Here is a 20,794-nt window from a genome sequence, read left to right on the forward strand (position 1 = left end):
TTGGTTATTTCTGATATTGGCTTGTGATGAGCCTTCAAACCCATTAGTAGCACAGTTTGTATCTGTAGCAGAGAACTAGCATGTTAGGGTCTAGGATGAGGGTTTCTAGAACTGCCCTTATATTTAGGCAAAACATTTGGGTGATAGTTCTGCACTCTTACCTTCATCAGCTGACTTTTGAGACAATCTGCATTCTGGAGACAAATTAATGAGGTTTAGCCATTGAAGAATCTTAAATTTTGCATGGGATGACAGACATGGCTCCTGCACCTCCCAAGCATTGTCCAGCTGTCTCAAAATGGATTGCTTTTTTTTCCCCACTCCCTCCTCCCTCCATCCTGCTGAAGGTGTCTGGTTTCTATGGATGCACTCTGCTAGCTGCTCCTGCCTGGCAGTATTTGGACTGGCAGTGTGTTTGACAACAGCCACCTATTGGCTTAAGTATTAAGAAACAAAATGTGTACCCTCTAAAGCTAAAATGACAGATGATCTGCAAAGTGCACTGAAGGTACATATAGCATGTATGTCCTAATTTATGATGCTTATATGGATTTTTCAGATCATGAAAATGATGGTGACTATGTTTTAGTTTACTAGATAGTACATGTCTGTACTTAATCCTACACAACTAGTTAATGAATTATTCCTATATTCCCATTCCCACCTCTTTGGTGGAGTTATCAATGAATAACTCTTCAGCTACAGAGAGAGAACTTTTTTCCCCAGAGCTGTTTCCTGAGTATATTCCAAAGTCTTTCACACTCAAAACTCCTACACAAACATATATCAAAGTCACCAATGCAGTGAAGATTTTATCTTGAATGAATCATCCAATTTCTTTTAAATGAACCAGTATTGAAGAACTGCTTTGTTTTGGATGAAATTTATATTTTTTTTTTCTGTGAAACTGAAAGCCTGTATGGTTCATGTGTATGCAAATTTTGGATGGCTTTCTGAAAACCGTCAATATTGGCTTGTGTTATTGCTGAACTTCATTGTAATTATTATTGCCATCCAGAGCAAAAAAAGTGAGGAAAAGGCTAAGTACTCTTTAATTTTATTTAGTGGTGCTCCCAGATAAGGTCATATTATGTCCATGTGGTAAGGACATCAGAGGCTCTGTCTGCCTCTTGCAATGAATGCATCTGAAAATTCTCTTAAATACACTGTGGTTCTTTCATTAAATGAATTTCAGCTGTTTTCATTTGGGACCATTTAATTTACTCATTAAACAATCAAAAGGCAAGACAAACTTTTTGTCAGTTTTCTGAATATTTTGTGAAAATAGAGTTTAGAAATGTAAAGTTTTGGTAATAGAACTGTAAAAATTCATTACATGCTTTACTGAGGCTGTCAGCTTGATTGTATAGAAAGAAGCATGGGTGTTAAACCCTACAGCGGCCTCTGTCAATGTAAGGTGATGTACGTAGCAGTCCTAAAACTGTTTTAAATGCTCAAATTCCAGCAACCTTTAGGTAGTGTGGGGGGTTACTCTGAAGTGTAGCATCTAGTAACAATCCTCACAGAGCTGATTTGGCTGCTGGGTGGAACAGCTGGAGAGCGGAGTGCTCTCTCCTCACATTTTATCTACCACTGATCTGACAGCATCATTAGTAAACGCTTTGTGTGAGTTTTCCAGAACTTGGATATCTGATCCCTGCCAGGGGGCTCTCTGGAGTTTGCTTTGTATGAAATGCAGACATGTTGCCAGGAGTGTCCAGCTACTCAAGCAGGTGGTTTATGTGTCTCTTCTCTGAGATCATGTCACCCTCTAGCCAAGAAGTAACAGAAGTATCTGCTGTTTTACAAGAGGAAGGTAGCACTTTGCACCAGAGATGGATTTTTAAGCAGCTATCAACTATTGACATTGTCTGACCTGTTTAGAAGCTCAACAAAACAGCTGAGATGAGTTGTACGCTTCTCTCCAAAAGCAACAAGTTCATACCTGAAAAGCCAGAACACTGGATTCCTTCAGCTCTCTGGCAAGACTATGTTGAGTTTCCTCTAACATGTTTGGTGATTTTTCTGCCCTGACCATTTTCCATCCTGTGTGGGGACTTTCTTCTTCTTTTATTTTTTTTTAATTTTTATTTGAGCTAACTGAATGCTCACAATCCAGAATGGCTCAAGTTTACAGTAAAAGCTGAACACTCTGTATGAGAACCTCTTTGTAGCCTGTTATCATAGGCTTATTTTTTAGATTGAGAGTCTTAGTAGACATCTATCCTTTATTTGCTGTCTGTGTGGAAGTCCAGTCTGAAGAATTGGTTTGATCTCAAGAGGCTGGGATACACATGGGAGGAAGAGCTGCTCGTTCTCATCAGGCTGTTTCTGGTATTTGAACTATATTTAAACATATAGCTTCTTGTTACCATTCGCACCCAAAAAACTTCTCTTTGTGTATCTGTATCCTCTCTCATCTACACTCTAATTCGTTTTGTGCATTGCACACTGCTTGTCAAAAAGCATTTTCTTTTGTAGTGCCCAACCTGAAAAAGAATCGATCATTCAGTCTCTTGCTTGCAACATCTAACTCGTAACACTTAATCCAAGTTTTGCAGAGGTATCCTGTTTGCCTGTGAGTTGCTATATGAAACAAAGCTATGCAACTATGCTGCAAAACTTAGGCTGCTGCTTCTGGGCAGTGAGTCTTCAGTAAGCAGTGTCCCTGCTGGTTTAAGTGTTGTGTAGTCTAGAAAGCAAACACCGAATGATCAGGGAACCAGCAAACATCTGTTCCGGGGATGTTGTTCTTTCCTCATCCCAAAACAAAACTCTTATCTTGTCTTTGGTGCTAGTGATTTATTTAGGTTAATACAATTAAAAGTAGGTGTTTAGAAATACTCAGAAGGCTTTTTTAGAGTGGTGCTGACCTTTGCAAGAATGCAAAGTCCCTGTAATTCTCGGTACTTGCAATCTCTGCAGAGACTCCCAGAGATACATGGTTGAGTGCTTACTCTTCTGGGGGTAGAGCATATGATATGACCCTGTTCTGTGCTTACATAATTTTGCAAGAGGTGAAATAGCCTTTCTAGTATCTTTTTATGCACAATGAAGGTTTACATTCGGTGTCTGCTGCCCTCCGGCCATCTGAGCGCAAGCATCTGCCGCTTGCATGCAACAGCCTCTGGCAACTCTCACCCCTTCAAAGGGGGCGAGTATAATTGATAAGCCTGCGTAGTTTAGTGGGCAAAGAGAGCCGTGAAGTGCTGAGGTCTGCCCCAAGGCCGGCTAGAACTACGGGCGACAAAGGCGGGGAGCCTCGGAGCACCGACCTGCCCTTGCCCCCCAGCGTAGCCTGTCAGGAGCCCGGGCCCGGCTGCCCGCCCGCTGCCCGGGGTGCTGGAGGCGGCCCCGGCTGGCGGGGAGCGGGCTGGCCGGGCTGCGAGGGACGCTGGCACCTGCCATGGGGCTATGCTGCTGCAGAGGCTGCGGTGAGGAGCCCAGAGGTAATGAACTGCCCTCACAAAGGTGACGGAGAAACTGAGGTGGCGGCCCCTCTCCTTCCCCTCTCGCCTCCGTCCCCGCGGCGCGGCTCTGTCCTGCTGGAGCCGGGGCGAGCGGCTGCCGCGGGGAGGCAGCGGCGGCCGGAGATCCCTCTGGCAGCCCCGGGTGAGCGCGGCTCGGGAACCGCCGTCCGGCGGCTTCTGCAGCCTGTGCATCGGTGGCGGAGGTCGGAACTGCCTCCTGCTAGAACAGGACAAAGTGGAATGGGAAACGAGGCCATTTTCCCCGGTGTTCGGTGTGGAGTCCTTCGGCTGGTGCTATCGCTTCTTTTGTGGTTCATTTAAAAACCAGAAACAAGCCCTAAAGACTTATCTCTGGATGTGATCTTATGCTAGAACACAAGTTGTTTCTTCTTTCTTTTTCTCCACTAATAAGTGTGTGTGGGGGGGAGTGGTTGTTTCTTTTATTTTTCAGAAAGGCTGTTAATGCTGCAATAGGATTAGCTGTCAGTCTTTTCTCAGCTGTTTTATGTCCTAACGGACTTTGAATACTTTCAAGCTCCCGGGAGTCTCGAAGAGGCTGGTATAGGAGGCAGAGAGAGAGTGTCTCTGACCCAGGTAAGGCTACCGTAACTCTCCTGTCTCCATGTGGATTGTCACTTACTCCCAAGGTGGCTGCATGGATTTACTCGTTGGGACCAGCCCCCGACATCCTGTTACCTTTGGTGAAAGTTTGTAGTTTGGGTTCAGGAGCTCTAAGAACAGGTAATGTGTAAGCAGCATTAGCAGTGTTTGTGTGGAATAGCACTGAGGGAACAGTGGGGCAGCTGTTTTTCACTGTACCTACTATCACAGAGAAACAGGTAGGAAGGGACCTCCAGGGAGCACCAATCCCAAAGAGGAATGTAGGTTTTCTTGGTAGGAAGTGATTTCCTTTTAAGAATAGTGTTAAAAAACATTAACGTGCTTCAAGTTTGTAAAATGAATTCTTAAACGTTTTGACTTTTTGACAGCTGAAAATTAATTTCTTTGAGTCATCAAAAATCATCTGAAGTTGGCGTCCTGAGAACACAGGAAAAATAAATTATTTCTTGTGCAAAACTTTGGAAAAAGCAAAGTCAACCCTTTTAATCACTGCACTGGAAGTAGCAAGTTAGCACAAATATTTTGGTTTTGAGACAAAGGCAAAATAAACACACTGGTAGAAATCTGATGGATATTAGGCTACTGTCTTCATCGCAGTTGTATTGGGGTAAAGTTTATCAATAAAAGTAACTTTCAAGAAGTTGAAGAATGCAATGTAAAAATAAAGTTAAATGAAAAGCACACTGATCTGACATAATATTGTACCAGTTATATTAGGAAGAGGGGATAAACACTTAAACTTAACTTTCCCTTTCAGGAGGGATGTCAAGAGTACTGAAGGTCAGGTAAATGTGTATCTAGTATTTCAGTCTCTTCTTGAGTTGATTATGGCCAGATTCTCAAACTGACACTAGATGAAGGTGTCTTACTCTTCCTTCCACAGACTGGCTTGGGAAAAACAAACAAACACAAAACTTCGAGCAAAATACCCCTGAACTTTGGATTGGAAATACTTTCCCCCCTGCCCCCCATTTGCTTTTGTTTTTAATCCATTGAGGAAGGGAGGTTTATATTGCGGATTATAAAAAAAAAATATATATGTATATATATTTCCTAGTTCTTGGCATAAATCCAGTCACCTCATTCACTTGAGCGAAATTGTGTTTATCTTCTTTGAGAGAACTTCTACAAACAGTGGATATTTCAGCTAGCATGTTGTGTTCGGGCTTAAGATAACAAAGTATGATTGTACCAGCTTTGCACATTTAGGTAAACTGGCCAGTGTTGTTGCAGCTACACCCTTCTCTGAGAATTCATATGGTTGAGATGGATGTTTGTTAAACTATACTTTGTATGTGGAGCGATGTGGTCATTAAATATCCTGAAATCTGAGTATGTGACAGTGACAAACATTTTGAGGGCTTCTTCCAAAGGTAGCCCATTAAAGGCACTGCCATGAGTTTTGTTTCTTTTTGAAAGTATATTTTAAAGTCAGTTCTGTGTAATGGTATAAATCTTTCTTCTGATTGACTCTCAACTCATGTAAAAGACTGAGGTTCGTTTCATGAAGAACGTGTGCCTCCATCTAGATGAAACTTTATAAATTTCAAGTTTAATACAGCTTTTCTGTTGGTACTAATATTATAATACTAGGGAGATCAAAAGTCTGTGCCCTGTCTTGCTGATCAGTTACCGAGGGGGAAGGCCTGAAGTGCCAAGCTGTGATTTGTATTCTTAACTGGGACCAAATTTGGCTTTGTATGATCCTGCTGAAACTCATTGTTCCTGTTGTTGTTTGGGATAGGCCCCTTTTTATAGCAGTAAGTTTATTTTCTAGTGCTTTTCAGATACTTCTAGATTTATAAAATATGCAGAGAAGCCACTGATTGGAATTTTCCATGCTGCTTTCGCACTGTTTCATTTCTATGGCCTTCGAGGAACTTTGGTCATTTTGCTCCTGTGGCATGACTTCGCTAAAGTCTTTGTACATGTCTTTAGAGAATGGTTTAAGCTACTGTTGCACTGGCCTTGTGCCAATGAACTTCAACTGCTCCTGCTCTGCTGTGAAAATAATTTTGGCAGATGTGGGAGGAGAGGTGTGGCTGGGGACCAAGACACTGATAACAATACGTTTTGGGTAATTGCATTTGTCTTATCAGCTTTTTGTCTTGATAGGCTTTTGGCCCATCAGGCACAGATAGGGCTAACTGATGAGTAGATTCTGATTTTTTAGAACTGGCAGGCTGAAGTGTTAGTCTCCCTGAATGCAACTGGTTATCTGCAGCTAGCAGAGACAAGCTTAGTAAAGGTGGGAGTTTAGGAATATTTGCTTTTGTTCAAGGCTAGAATGGTGTTGGAGTGTTGTCATCCCCACCTACTTCTGTCCCTATAGTGGAATTGTCCTACTGGCTAGAAAGTATCAGAATCCTAGGCAGGAATACTGAATTGTCCCTTTACCCTCTCTTGTAGAGTCAGTGACTTACTGCGTGTTGAAATCAGAAGGTAGGAGGAGGACACAATTGCTGGTAGGAATTGGAATGGAACTAGAAATAAAGTCCTTCCACCTCACTCACTAGTATTATCAGCTCCTAAGAGCCTGAACCAGACTGGAACCTGAAGCTGGTGGGAAAGTGTTTTCCATGTCCTATCATTGATGACGCTTTCCTGTTTCCTGAGCTTACTTGTTTCAGTGCGATTGCATTTCTTTTCTTGGATTTTCTTACACAAGCAGCTGTTTCAAATCAGATGATCCTAAAAAATGTTGCACTATAAGAGTTGCAAACATTTCTGGTTACTTTCCAGTGATTTAATGTGATCACGATTGTAAGTGAATACTACCTTTACTTTCTTTACCCTGATCATCAATTGAGCTGCTCAATTTAGCAGTCCTAGGAAGACTCATATTGTGTTCACTCTGGTAAAAAGCAACTTAAATACTGGTAGATTTCAAGTTAGGACAAACATGAAAGATGAAGAACTCAGGTTTTCAACCAGACAATATCTGTCCTTTCAATCTTGTCTGATGCCAACTGCTAAGACATGCTTTCTGTTCTGATTTTGTGCTTAAAAATTGTGTAGGGTTTGTTAGACAGTGAACACTGGGAAAATGGGGCTTATCTGAGATACAAAAGCTAGCTATGTTTTTTGATGATGGTTGTGCTTTGTGTAAAAGAAATAGAAAGGGAAGTCCTGAAAAAGTCAGTTGCATCTGTTGGATGACTTGAGTACCTTCCACCGTAAGAACAAAAATGCTAAGACTTTAGGAGAAGTCTACTTCAGAAGTCTATAATTTGTAATGTGTATAAAATTTATCTTCTAGTCTGTGATATTGAAACACTTTAGAAAGGTGTTCTTAGTGTTCATGATACCACCTCAAAGTGAAGCAACTGATTTTCTTGCTTAAAAAAAAGATTAAATTACTACTTCTAGCTACTTATTCTTCTGGATTATTTTTCAGCCTCCATAGTAACTATAAAGATAGGTTCTAACAGAAGACCAGCATGGGTTCTCAGTAGGAATATTGAGACGGTTTTGACCATGTTCTTATACACTTGGGTCTCCCATGGACAGTTTTATTGGCTGTGCAGTCACGTGAAGCACACAGTAGCACAATTACCGTATTTTAGAGTTATGAAGTCCCCAGATGAAAAAGTATGTGTATAAACTTGTGCAATTATTATTTTGCACACTTTCCTTCTTATGAGAAACAGTTCTTTACTGTGTGGAATGGGGCATAAGAACTGTGAGAAGAGCCTGTGTTGGGGGGAATGTACAAAGTTAGTATGTGAATCCAGTCCTCACTTCAGTGAGTCAATAACCATAGCAGCAAAAAGGACTTGGGAATCTTATGAGAATTCTGCATCCTTTTTGAACACCCAAGATGTAAAAAAGGAGGTAAAGGAGGAATTCACAGTCTATTCCAGAATGTGAGAAAAAGTGAATTGGGATCTCTGTGAGTAGAGCAGAGAATGTGACCTGCTTGGGTCTCCACCTGGTGTTCCCTGGTGTGACTGACCCAAATGTGCTTCCTCCTCCTTTTTCTATCTATCAATAGCTAATAAGGATAACATTTGGAGGGTATGTATTGGGGTGAGGGGAAGACTTTTCTTTGGTTATTTTTGCTGAAATTCAAAAAGTAACTAGAAACTTGAAAAGCTGAGAGATTCGTTTTAAGAAGGAATATTATCCTGAAATTATCTGGTCAATTATTACTCATCTAGAAATTTTTTCAATGTCTGCTTCTCTCAGTGGAAGCAAACACTAACTTTTAATAATGCAGCTAATCAACTAAAAAGTACTGTTAACCTTTATGATCCTTACTACTTATGCTCCAAACAGCGAAAAGATAGCTGGTAGTGCGTCAAAAGTTTTATCATATCATTGGTCTTTCATCTGATTCACAGTCTTATTTTTTGACTGATCATGGAAGATATTGGCTGATTGCTAAGCAGAACTAGTTGCAATTCTTTTGTTGAAACAGTTCCTTAAAAAGACTTTTAAATCAAAAGTTGTATAATATTTCTGCAACTTTTGATTGCTCTAACTTTGAAACATAAGTGTCTATTAAAAAAAAAGTTTATTTCTTCCCATAAAATTAATACTTTGCACCTATAAGGACTGAGTACTTTTTGTTGTCATTGTTACCTAAAGAAGTAAATGTCACTTTATACAATATTGGACCTCGTCTTCCAAAAATGAGCACATGGTATTTTAACTGGAATGAGCTACAACCTTCTAAGACAAGAAATGTGGGGCCAAAACCAGAAATGGGGCTGCTGAGATTCAGTTGAAGCAGTGGATCACTGCTTGTATGTAGAAGGTAGCTGTACAGAAGCTTTTAATGTATAACAACCACCTCAGCTGAGAAACTTAAGCAGTTCTTCCCTTTGTGGACAGCCTCCATGCCCCTTCAACGAACTGCCTTTTGTAGGTTGAAGTGCCTGCTGTGTTTGATCTGCGTGTAACTGAAGATTTGATAACATCTGCTGCATATACAACCTCTGGCTTCTATTTACTGTCAACAGAGTCTTGTTACTTGTTGATCTGATTTCAGGCTCTCATAGTGAGAAAGCTCTTAAAGGCGGTATGGACCCCTGCAGTGACATTGCTGCTGCTCTGTTACCACATTGCCTCTAACAGGAAAGCTTCCTAAGCTGCATGAAATGGGATATGGTCTCTATTCTCCAACTTGTTTTATATTATCTGTTGTTTTTTTTTTTTTTCTCCTAGATACAGTGTCCATCTATACCTAAAAGCCTGTCAACCTAGCACAGGCACAACTTGCACTAATTGTTTTGGGGACTTGATGAAGTGTGCAAACCAGCTATTTTTTTAATTAAATATGCAGCAGGAAAGGCTTCTTGAAGCCAACATTGCTAATTCTTTTCTTTTCCAAGGGGTTAATTTTATGAAAATGCAGACTTTAAAAAAAAGCCACAAAAAGTTATTATAGAGGACTGTACCTAGAGAATACTTTCTGACCTACTCTAGCTTTTATCTAGAATATCTCTTACAGAGGTCTCCATGAGTGGCTTTGTAAGAGAGTTAAATTCTTCTGTATTTAAAAAAAATACAGTAGGCAAACTGAGGCACAGATAAATAAGGTAGTTTGTTCAGGAAGCCAGCTGAAGACTTGGTACATGCAAGTTTATGACTGTTAGAAAAGTACCTTTTTTCTACAGGCCATCCTGTTAATGGTTATTGTAGAAACAGAAACTGCCCACATGCTGTTTAGATACTGATTGGTATTTAATGCAGATTAGTATGCTGAGCTTAGAGGTTCTGTGACTGATGCTGCCTTATCTACTATTAGTTTGCTCAGCCTATTCCATGAAGTTTTGGCCTGGAGATACAATTCAGAGCATGAAGTAATGGTATGAACCATTACTGTTCTTCAAATCCTACTCCAACTAACCAGATCCACTGATTAGTTTCTATGTATAGAAGCAGTCTTTTAGGTTATTTGACTTCTGTTTGATAGTCTGAGCTATACAGTTTTGAGAGGTTTTGTTTACAGCATGTCATAGCTATGGCAGGAATTAAAGTTTAATAGAATACTGACTTTTTGCTAACTCTGGCCATTACCTAAGCATCCACAAAAGTTCAGGAGCACCTGATTATATACAAGTAGTTGTCACCTATCCTATATGTTTGAAAATCATTCTCAGGGTTTTTGTTCGGAATTTGGAATGTTGGGTTGTTATATAGAGAGAGGTAGGCAGCGTGCTAGGTCTGAACGTGTTTTACTGGCCTTGCTGGCTGAAACTTTTGAAATAAAATCCTAGCATACTGTCTGTGTTGGTAGCAGCAGCTTGTATTGGTATTACACTCATTTATACCTTGTACATATTTTTGCAGTGCCAACAAGCAACAGCAGAGGCCAGAACCCAAGTGAAAGGTAGTGGTTGATGTTTGTTGGTATGAAATATGGAGCCATAAGAATTGTTTCAAGAGGTCATCTTGTCCATCTCCAATGTTCAGACCAAATCACATGCCTGTAGACCATCTCAGAGAGCAGGGTCTTGAACTTCTAATGAAAGATTCCACAGCACAAATAAGATTTCTAATAAGCTTTTTCAGGCAGAGGTACTAGCAGAAACTGTCTCCTGAAGCCCATATGAATCTCTTGTTAAGGTGTATTTCTCAATGACAGCCATTAACATACCACGAGACTATCAGAAATCCTCACTTCTGTCACTTTAGACTAAAACCAACAAACTGTGAGATTTATTCCAAATCTGTCACTCTTACCTGATCCTCTGTGGTATGTTTGTCCATGCCTTTGGCATCCAAACCTGGCTTGCCATGCTGGTTCTGTTAATCAATTTCAGAATGAGTTACCTTTCTGCAACAGTTACATTATTTGGTTTGTGGTTCACCTTACTGAAAAGTTAAACAGGGCAAGCTTTATTTTGTTTTTCCCCATTGTCTTCATTTTATGATGCAAGGAAGGAAAATGACTTGGCATATACTACCCACCAAATACTCGGGACAATGATAAAATTAATTCTTGTTTCCTGAAAAAAGTACACTATTGCATTCCTGTATTCTTTTAAAAGCCAGTTTGAGTCAGCCTGATACGACAGTGTGGTACAATTTTCAGTGACTCAAAAATACATGCTTTAATAGGAGATATGGAATTAATTATTTAATCTGTGTAAAAACAATTTACTGCAGATTAGAGACAGTTAACTTTTTTAAAAGAAAAATTCAAAATCATTAACTAGTCTAAAGATTTTTAAAAAAACCTAGTTATTTCCTTTATGTTTGAAGATTCAGTGATTAAGTATCCTGTCTTAATCTCACTTAACACAAAGCACTTAATTTAAAAACTGCTGAAATTTAATATTTAGTTCCATCACTTGTAATTCTGTCCTGGATTTGAAGAAGTCAGTGAAACAGAAAAGTTGAGAAAATATCTGTCATGCAGCATCTGTGTTTTGGGTTTGGTGTGTAGCTGTGGGATTTTTAAAATTATTTTTACTTTTTTTTTTTTTTAATTAGAAGAAAGATCCACCAGACTGTACTCTTGAGGCCTAAAACGACGTTTTAAACAATGGTGAGATGCTTACGTTATGTTGTGTGGTAAGCACAGCAATTCCTCTGTCTTTACTGCTACAGTAGTGCATGGCACCCTGCACACTCTCTTATAAATAACTGAGCAATTAGAGATCAAAGCAGGTTAAATATTTTATGTCCATTCTCTTCTCCAGCCTGTACATCCAATTTGGTCTGGAATATTTATGTTGTTGTGTTAATAAGTAATGGTATTCTTGAAAGCAAAACCACCTATTGCTGATTTAGGTGATGCAGACCTTGTTCAGTTCATATAAATGAAGCAAATGAGGTGTCTGAGCTGTGGTGGTGGTGGTTTTGTTTGTTTGTTTATGTTTTTTTTAATTGCTGTGTGATGTGGAGAAGAACCTTCTGCAGCAGTATGTGAAAACTGAGCAAAGAGGTGTTATTTGGAGAAGCATGGTGGTCAAAAGCTGGCATAGCAGGCTTTTTTTTTTCTTTTTTTTTCTTTTTTTTCCCATTTTTTCTTTTTTTTTTTTTTTCCTCCAAATAACAATTTAATAACAAAAAATGAAATCATAATCTGTGTGCCAGGCACAATTCTCAGACTGAAATGACAGCAATGGAACTTGTGGTTGGATACCTGAATGTGCTCATGGAGCAGCTGTAGGCTCTGCTGAGCAAAGTTCAGCACTGCTGGGAGCCCCTGCTGCCTTCTGGGGAGGGTGATCTTTCTTCCCCAAACAAGTAAGCCATGAGTGACTCTGGAAGCAGGGGAGACCTTACCTGTGCAAGTCAAAATGTTGCTGAGGATATGCTGGTGATATCTCACCTGCTGCTTCTCTCAAGACATCCTGGGTTGTAGTCACTGACTCCTGCAGGTATCTGTCACAGAGGGGAGTGTACAGAACAGCCGTGTTGGTGTTGCAGCCTGTCAACGACAGTCTTGTTGAAACTTCTTGGACGTGTTTGCTGACTTGAAGGGGTTAATGCTTGTTTCATATTTTGAGAACAGCTGTGCTTGTTGTTATCGGTTGGTTTTACTGTAATTAATATTTGATACTTGTTCAAATGTTAACACTGGTTACCTTGTATCTGTTGTAAGCGATCACATTGCTGTCAGCAGCTGCTGGTCTTTCAGGTCAGTTACGACAGTGTTTAGGGATGTAACTAGTTTAACAAAACAAAACCAAACCCTCTGTTTGAATGCTTATTGGAATAATGAACATAGCTGTTTTGTTGATTTTTGTTTATTCTCAGGAAATATAATGTTAGCAGTATTAACAAGTGTAAATCTAGCAATGTATGCAGGCTACATTTTTAAGGAATAATATCTAAGGTTTTGAGCATCTTGTTTTGACTTTTAGAAAGCTGTTTCATGGTGTATTATAAGTGGTTATATGGTAGTTCATTCCGTATAAGAAAGAATGTTGCTTTAAAACTGGGACACAGCCACTACCACCAAATCATTTCTGTAAGAAAGGCTTTTCCAGCAATTAAATAGAATAGGACTTAAGTCAGTGCTTTTTTCCATCTTTAATGTTTGTGTTCTCCAAGAAGTTTGAATGAAATGCAAATAAATGCAGTGAGATTCTACAGATTTTTTGGTCTGTGACATCAGTGAATCATCATTTTGAAACAAGATGGTAATCCATGTTGCTACACATCTATGTTTTAAAACATAAAACTATTAAAGGGAGCACAAGGCGAGAATGGGAGAACAATAGGAGGTTTTATAAGTCTAATAATTATTTTGGCTTTTTTAAAGTGTCATGGAAAGCAAACTCAGGAACTGTTCTGATCTTTGGGGTACTTTGTAGTAGTACATAGGCTCTTCATTTTATTACTTTAAAACAATAAAAAAGGTAACTTACTAGTGACTTTAATTTCAGCAATTGCCTCAGTCTACTCTAACCTTTGGACTCCCTTAGATATTCTTGACTTTCATATTCTAGTCTTTATCCACAGCACCTCAATGGCAAGTACGTAGCTAAGTTTTAATGTGCTTCTCAAAGGAATAAGTCATGAAGCTTGTTTTTAATCGAGAAGAGGATGTGCCTTATAAAACATCACCCTAGCTGTGTACTGTGTGGATGACCCCACGGCTGCATTTTCTGTTCTACAGTTGGTGAATGCCACAGGAGAAAATGGACTGGAGTTTGCCATGGCTTGACCCCACAGACAGGACTGTCCTCTTGCTTTTACAGGAATTTCTTGTCTTGAAAAGCTGGTAGTGAAGAGATAGGGTTCACAGTGTGTTCTCCTGGGCAGAGGCTTTGACAATAACTGTGATTTGAGTAAGCTTTTGGGAGGGACCAGGTCCTGTAAGAGCAAAGCTGATGAATTTCAGTACTGCTTTGGGAGCAGCTGGGGTTGCAGGAGAGGGTCTCTGCCCTCCTACAGCCTTTGCAGCAAAAATGTTCTCTCTGAACTTTCAAAGTGTGGTATCATCTCTGGGTAGAGATGGATATTCAGTCATGCTATGCTGGCAGGTTTAATGAACAGAGCAAGTGAATCTGGCAGGGAGTTGAGAAACAAAGGAGATAAAATATTTGAACATTTCCTTTTACACTAACTCAGTTCTAACAAATCTATTAAAAGGCCATTACCCTTCTGCTGGGAATTGTAATGTATGTGCCAGCTCATTAATATCCTATGATACTGAGCTAGCAACTGAGGCCCATGCGGTACCCTGTATAAGATACAACCATTGCTTCCTGGTAATTTCAGATACGGCTTCTCTTGGCCATGTGTCCTTGTAGTAGGACTAACTGTGAGTTGGCCATTACCAACCAAGTGGATTGGGTTGTGCTACTGGTATCATGAAGATAAGAGAAAAAAACATACCTGTATGAAGGATCATTTTTTTTCCCCAAAACCTTGTTTAATGGTTTGTTGTTAGATGAGCAACACACTTCTCCAGTTTGAGTGGCTACAGTGGTATCCTAGCAGTACCTATGATGGGATAGCCTTGTTTCCCAGCACCTTTTGTTTATCAAAATATAAATCAGAAGTGCAGTTGGTAGGGGAAGTCATTAAGTTATTTCCATAGGCTGTAAAGTCTTTTTACTTAGCATCTTATTTTTATGAGGTTGCTGGGATATGCAATGACTCCTTATTGAACTGCTGCCATCGGAATAAAAAATTAAGACGACCATGTATCATCATGGCCTTTTCACGTATGTTCTTGCCATTGAGATGCTGTGGATAAAGACTATAATATAAAGGTCAAGAGAATCTAAGGGAGTCCAAAGGTTAGAGCACTGGTTTGGGAGACCTAAATTTAGTACCCTGATCCCAGTCACCATTCTGACCCCAAGACAGTTGCTTAGTCCTGTAAGGCCTTAGTTCTTTATCTGTGAAAGACAGCTAATAATGCCTGGAATTGAGATTGAACACTAGGGTTTGTGATATGCTCAGATACTGTCATAATGGGAACCATATTATTGTGATAAGTCCATGAGACTGTATGTTGTATGAGTAAATGTGTTATGGCATGGCAGTTAAATAACATATGAAGAAATATAACAACATACTAGTAACTGCTCATTTTAGCATAATTTGCTGCAAAGTGTTGTGGTTATAAATACAATCTTGCCACTTTTTTCACCATCTTCAACCATTTATAATTCTTTTAAAATTCACTTTAGAGATTAACGCTTTCTATGCTTATGCCTTATTAAAAGGAAATTTGTACTAAATATTTACAGGTTTTGAAAAAAGTCTGTCTAAACACTGGGGAGCAGCATAAGAATAAAATTTGCCTTGTTACCAGTATTCTTGTGAACTTTTTTGAATATCTGATGATGACAATAAATTATTCCTTGTTTTAGAGAACTTTCTTTAACTTTTCTGATTAAGCATTGGTAAGATTTGATAATTATGACTTGTGAAAAAGGTTTATAAAGTTAGTCCTTCCCTGGCTCCTGCCTCTTCTTCCCCATATGCCAACATAATGATTCCATTCACTCACTTTTGGGAAGACACCATCTACGTATGCTTAAATGTAGCAAGTACTGATAACATGGGTAAAAAAAGCCATGGGTTCAGGGATTTACTCATACAAAATTTATTGAAGTTTCATTCTTAGATGTTAAACGTTTGAAAATGTGGAGATATGATGAGTTGGTTATAGCTGACTCTCCACCAAGTCCTTAGAGAGTATTCCAATGAGTTTGAGACAATGGTATAAATGTAGGTAATTGGAAATCAAACAAAAATTATGCGGGGCTACAAACCTGCTTCTAAGATATAGAAAAAGGATGTGAAACTTAAGAAATAAAATAACTTAAAGATGTTTTTCCTTGTTGTTTTGAGTGATCCAAAAAATACAAGACTTAAGAGGGTAGTTTTATTTACATTAATTGGATGTGTTGTTTAAGTAACCATGTTCACGTGCTTTAAAAACAAACTTCTGAAGTAATTTCCTTAAGTGCAGTGAAAGTGGACAACAGCAAGGCTGTTTTCTGCTCTGAAGTGTTCTACATCTCACACCCTAGAGCGGTACATGTTCAAGAAGCTGTGTCTGTGATAATCCCCATTCCTTTTGCTGATTCTCTGCATCCAGTTTATGCAACTGGCAGCCAACAAACAGCACCCTGCCTGTGTAACTGGTGAAAACCCTGATACCACACTGCCAAATTCAGGTCTATTTTGCTTGGTATTGTGCACTCACAGTTTCTAACTGTATTTTTTTTTTTTTTTAGGGTGGGGTTATTTAAATCTTACCATTGGACTCTCTAATGCTTGTCCCCTGACTTTCAGAACAGTCATCCTTTTTTGAATCCTGACGCTTATCTCTGTCAGTGGTACTGTCAGCACCGACTGCACTTGCTTTTGGGATGAAGCCGCCTTTGTCTTGTGGAAGCTGCTGTCCCATGTAGCCCAGACTGCTCCAGTGGCACTCAGCAAGGTACTCCAGGGCTCCAGTAGGAACTAAGTAGGGAGCAGAGGTATGTCCAGTTTGCTTCCCATTGCAGTCTGCTGCCTAAGGTTCTTTCACCTAGAGCTGCTCTGGGTACACAGGGAGGTGTTAGGATGAGAGATGGGAAGCCCTGTTTGAACCTTCCACTTTACCACTGTCTCCTTGTGCTCTGTGAAGACTGGTTTCTTTCTCATATGGAGGGTGGCATCTTCCTTGAAGTTAAACAACTGAAGCACATATAATAAGGTGGAATCAGGGGCTTCTTTCCCATTGCCCAAAGTATGTAGGCCTTTTGTGTCTAGTGCATGAAGTAAAGCTTTGAAAAATCAGTGTTTTGCCTTTCTGTGTGGGAAAATTTGTGTGTGCCTTGTTGATTAGCCCACTGGGTCAGACAGCCCTCCGAAGCAAAGAGGTGGACTGCGGGCGGTGGGAGGGAGGGCTTTGGCTCCATCAATCCCTTTCTGTCTGCAGCTCTTAGGAATGCTGAGAAATCATATGCGGCATTGTTTCCCCTGGCATATTCTCATGTTCTTTGTCCAGCCTGCTGTAAGAAATTCAAGTGACAGGCATCCAGCTCTCCCTTGGGAGGAAAAAAATAGTTCAGCCATCACTGTAGGGAAGACAATGAAATTCCAAGGAAATGCGGGGAATCCGCTTGAAAACAGCAGCAATGTGAAAGGACTCTTAAATGTTACACTCAGGGGTTTACTAGTCTGAGCTAGAGACAGACTTGGGCAGTTTTATGCTTACTGACAGTGGCACTGAATTAGAGCCTTACTATATGTTTCCATTTTATGTTGTAATTTGCTTCCATTTTGATTCCGGTCTTTGCATGTGCGTGGTAGAGAGACTTTAGTATAGGAGAAACACAGAAGGGAAGTGGCACTTGAATTCTTCTCTTGAAGCAAGGGGACTAGGCTACTTGAGAAGCTTCTTAGGCAGCTGTTCGGGGGCTTGAAAGGGTCCCTGAGCACACTGCTGATGAGATGCTTTGTGAATTACTGTTTTTAAGCATCCTTGTTCCATGCTTATTAACACCAGATGTGTGTTGGTAGATCACCTGGCAGTATATATGTGATCTTGACTCATAGGGCTGATTAATCAGTGTTTATATCAGATTAGGTAGAGCACATAGTAGGGTTTTATGCTGATGCTATATGCCTTGTATTGCCTGTGGGAGCAGACTGTGCCTGATCCAACATAAAATCTCCAAGAGAAGTTTACCCTCTGCACTGTGCAGATGGGGTGTTTTCTGATATAATGGAAAATACCTTGAGTTGTTTGGTGTCACCCACTCCAGCGTCCCACAACACTATATCCTCTTGACTACACAGTACTGAGCCACCCATATGAGTTCCTGGTTACCTTAATTAATCAGGTCATTCCTCTCACAGCATCCCAATAATTTATCCATATTGAGTTGCTCAGCCTGTCAAAGACCCCAGCCAGTGTTACTGGCAGACTTGGCTAGTCCAGGGAAGGCTTAAAAATTGTCCTCTGTTTCCTAAAGCTGTAGGTGAGCAGTTGGTGGTGCGGAATTAAGCAATGAACATTTGAATTGAGGAATACGAGTAAACCTTTGGAATCTTGTGGTTTCTGCTGAACAAAAGTAAAGCGTACTTTAATGACTCTTAAGCTGATTTATGCACCTCTCATCTCTTGCTCTTGACACTCCTTTCTGAATAATCTAAAACAGGAAGAATAGAATACTTGAAGAAATCTCTGCAGCAGTAGCAGTTTTCTGATAATGACTAAAACAAAGCATGATCAAGGCCTGTTTTCACTGACAGTTCCGTTTCCCTGAGCCATTAATTATCAAATTATCTAAGTCTGTTTTCTTTTTCTGAGAATGCAGCAGTTGCTAGACTGGATCTGACCCAAGGTCTGGTATTCTGTCTCTGACAATGGCTACCGCCAGATGTCTCTGAAGTGACTGGGCTCTGCAGCAGCAGGTGGGAGCTCATCTACCCCTACACTAGGTTTTATCATGTCTTTAACAGCTAGAGATAACTTAAGCTCTGGAAAATATGTTTAAATACTTTTGCCAAATGTCTGTTGTTACAATGAAGAGATCATTCTGGGTTGTCTTGATAGCACTAGGAATGTATAATACCACTGAGTCATGAAGATTTCTTTAGTATCTTTTTTTATTTTTCCTTTTAGTTTGCTGCCTCAAAAGATCTGTTGCCCTTATGTGTGGCATAAAGGCAACACTGCTCCTGTTCTCTGAACTGCCAATTCTTCCATTGACCCTTCCTAGCTTCTCAGGGAACTTGACTTTTTTTTCTTTTGAAAGAACACTTTTCTTTACAGAAGCCAGCTCTGTTGCAGTCACGGTAAAAGTGCTGCTTGCTATCTGCTACTCTTGGAGGCTGCTCTCCTGAACAGTGTTAACCTGTTGTTGCCTAGATGCAGCCTGACCACTGCCTTGCTCAATTTCTCTAACTGTATTGTCTATATTTTACAGAAAAGAAAACTGAAGCAGATACCAAGAATATATTTTGGTCAACTGGGATTTAAGCCACAGAGTGTTGTATCTCAGGTCAACTAATGTTCAAAAAAAACTCTGGTTTTGAGACATTTATCTGTTAGTCCAGCTAAATACAAGGTATTGCATGATTTGAGAATGAGAAGGTCTAAGAATGGAGCAGCATCACTAACTCTGAGCACCACCCAAATGTTATTCCCTGGTATAGTTCAGATTCAGGTCCCAACAGGACTTACTTAGTTACAAATAGTAACTGGGGTGATGACCCTACAACTGCTAGTGAATATCCTGGTACAGGCAGCTAGAACAGTAACTTGGATTTCCAGAGCTGCATTGCTTGCAGAATCCTCTTGCAGCAGCTGTAAATCTGCAGTTTTTGAGTGTTCCATTGATTCAGAGCAACAGGAAGGTAGAAATTAAATGATTCTGCACATTGCTATAGTATTCAGGAATAATTCAGCTGGACTACAGGTCTAATCTTTTCCTATTTGACAGATGAGGTTGCTGAGACACTGAGCGATTAAGGGACTGACCTTCAGAAATGCCATTCAGAACACCCACTGAAGTCAGTGGGAAAAAAAGGATACGGCAGCTCTGAAAAGCAAGGTGTAAGTGACGCACTCAAAGTTGTGTGATGTGCCCTTGGCAGACTGTGGGAGAAAACTTGGGATTCCTGTCTCCCACCATAGGTCAACATTCAGTAGTCTGTTCAGAAGAGTATGTGCTTAAATGCAATGCTGATAGACGTCTTAACATCATGCTTTGCTGGGTGACAGTGCAGGTTTGTTTCTGTCTGTTCACTTGTGGAAGGAATTCGGAGAACCCAGAGGAGACAGGAATCAATTAAGACTTATGTAGACTAATCTAAACAAGTCTCCGTACTGTCTTCAAGAATCGAATGGTGCACAAACTGTTCATTCACAGGGTGAATGTGTGGGTAAGTTTTGATTAAATTAAATGTACTGAGACAATTCTCCTTAAATAGGAGCAATGTTCTAGGGGTCTTCGTGTCCTTTTGTCTTGAAACACTGGGAAAGTTTTGCATTGAAGTGAAAACCTGCTGAAATAATTTACCTTTGTCTGGATTTGAATTTCCTTTATACTGTGCATAAAAATCATTTGTGGATTAAGGTGTAACATGGCTCTGAGAAGGGGGTAGGTGGCTGTCTCTGAAGCTAGTGCCACTAAGTGAGGTCAATAAGGCATTTAATTATAGCTGAAGTACAGATCCAGAGACAGTGGTTTTTACTCCACCGCTTTCCTTTTAGCTTCTTTCATTGTAGTTGCATCAGTCCCAGTTTGGAACTGAGCAGAAACAGTGTGCAGGGCATGAAACGATCTGTGCATGTGGCTTCTTGACAAAACCTCTGCTGCTGTTAGTTGTTTAGATAAGCCACAGAACATTGGGATGCCATATTCATCACCCCAGGAGGTAGAGTTTACTGTCCAAACCTCTGTCATTTAGTGGCACAATGGATGAGATCTATCCTCCATTAAAGCCATCATTAAGGCAGCAGTTGCCAGTTATTACTGCTTGGTTCCCAGTGAGACAGTGTAGTTTGATGATGGGTTGGGGGGGCATGCCAATCTCAGCGGCCAGTGTGTGTTCTGCAGAGAAAGGTTTGATATTTTAGTGGTGAGTTCCTAAAATATACACCCTTTTGATTCTGGTGCGGCTAGTGTGCAATACTGATCCTATAGTGAATATTCTTCACGTGAATAAATGTCATGGGCATCAACAAAGCCAGGGATATGAGGCCTGGTAATCTAGATTAAAAATAATCATAGAAAGGAGAATCTCCCTTAATGTGTGATTTGGTGTTGGGGGCAAGGGGA

At 40.1% G+C, this 20,794-nt stretch overlaps 1 protein-coding gene across 6 annotated transcripts in view; it reads left to right on the forward strand.

Annotated features, from left to right (window-relative positions):
- ARHGAP22 (Rho GTPase activating protein 22) overlaps positions 1-20,794 on the forward strand; it is a 154,322-nt gene that overhangs the window by 52,953 nt on the left and 80,575 nt on the right. The window contains exon 1 of one of the 6 annotated variants that reach the window (XM_071811957.1): positions 16,368-16,498. The exons of the other annotated variants lie outside the window; for them this stretch is intronic. The gene's annotated coding sequence lies outside the window, so the exon portion shown is untranslated. Of the gene's footprint in view, positions 1-16,367; positions 16,499-20,794 lie in introns of those variants that run through there. 6 annotated transcript variants of the gene reach the window in all.

This window comes from Patagioenas fasciata, chromosome 8 (genome assembly GCF_037038585.1).
Source record: "Patagioenas fasciata isolate bPatFas1 chromosome 8, bPatFas1.hap1, whole genome shotgun sequence".
Lineage (NCBI taxonomy): Eukaryota > Metazoa > Chordata > Aves > Columbiformes > Columbidae > Patagioenas > Patagioenas fasciata.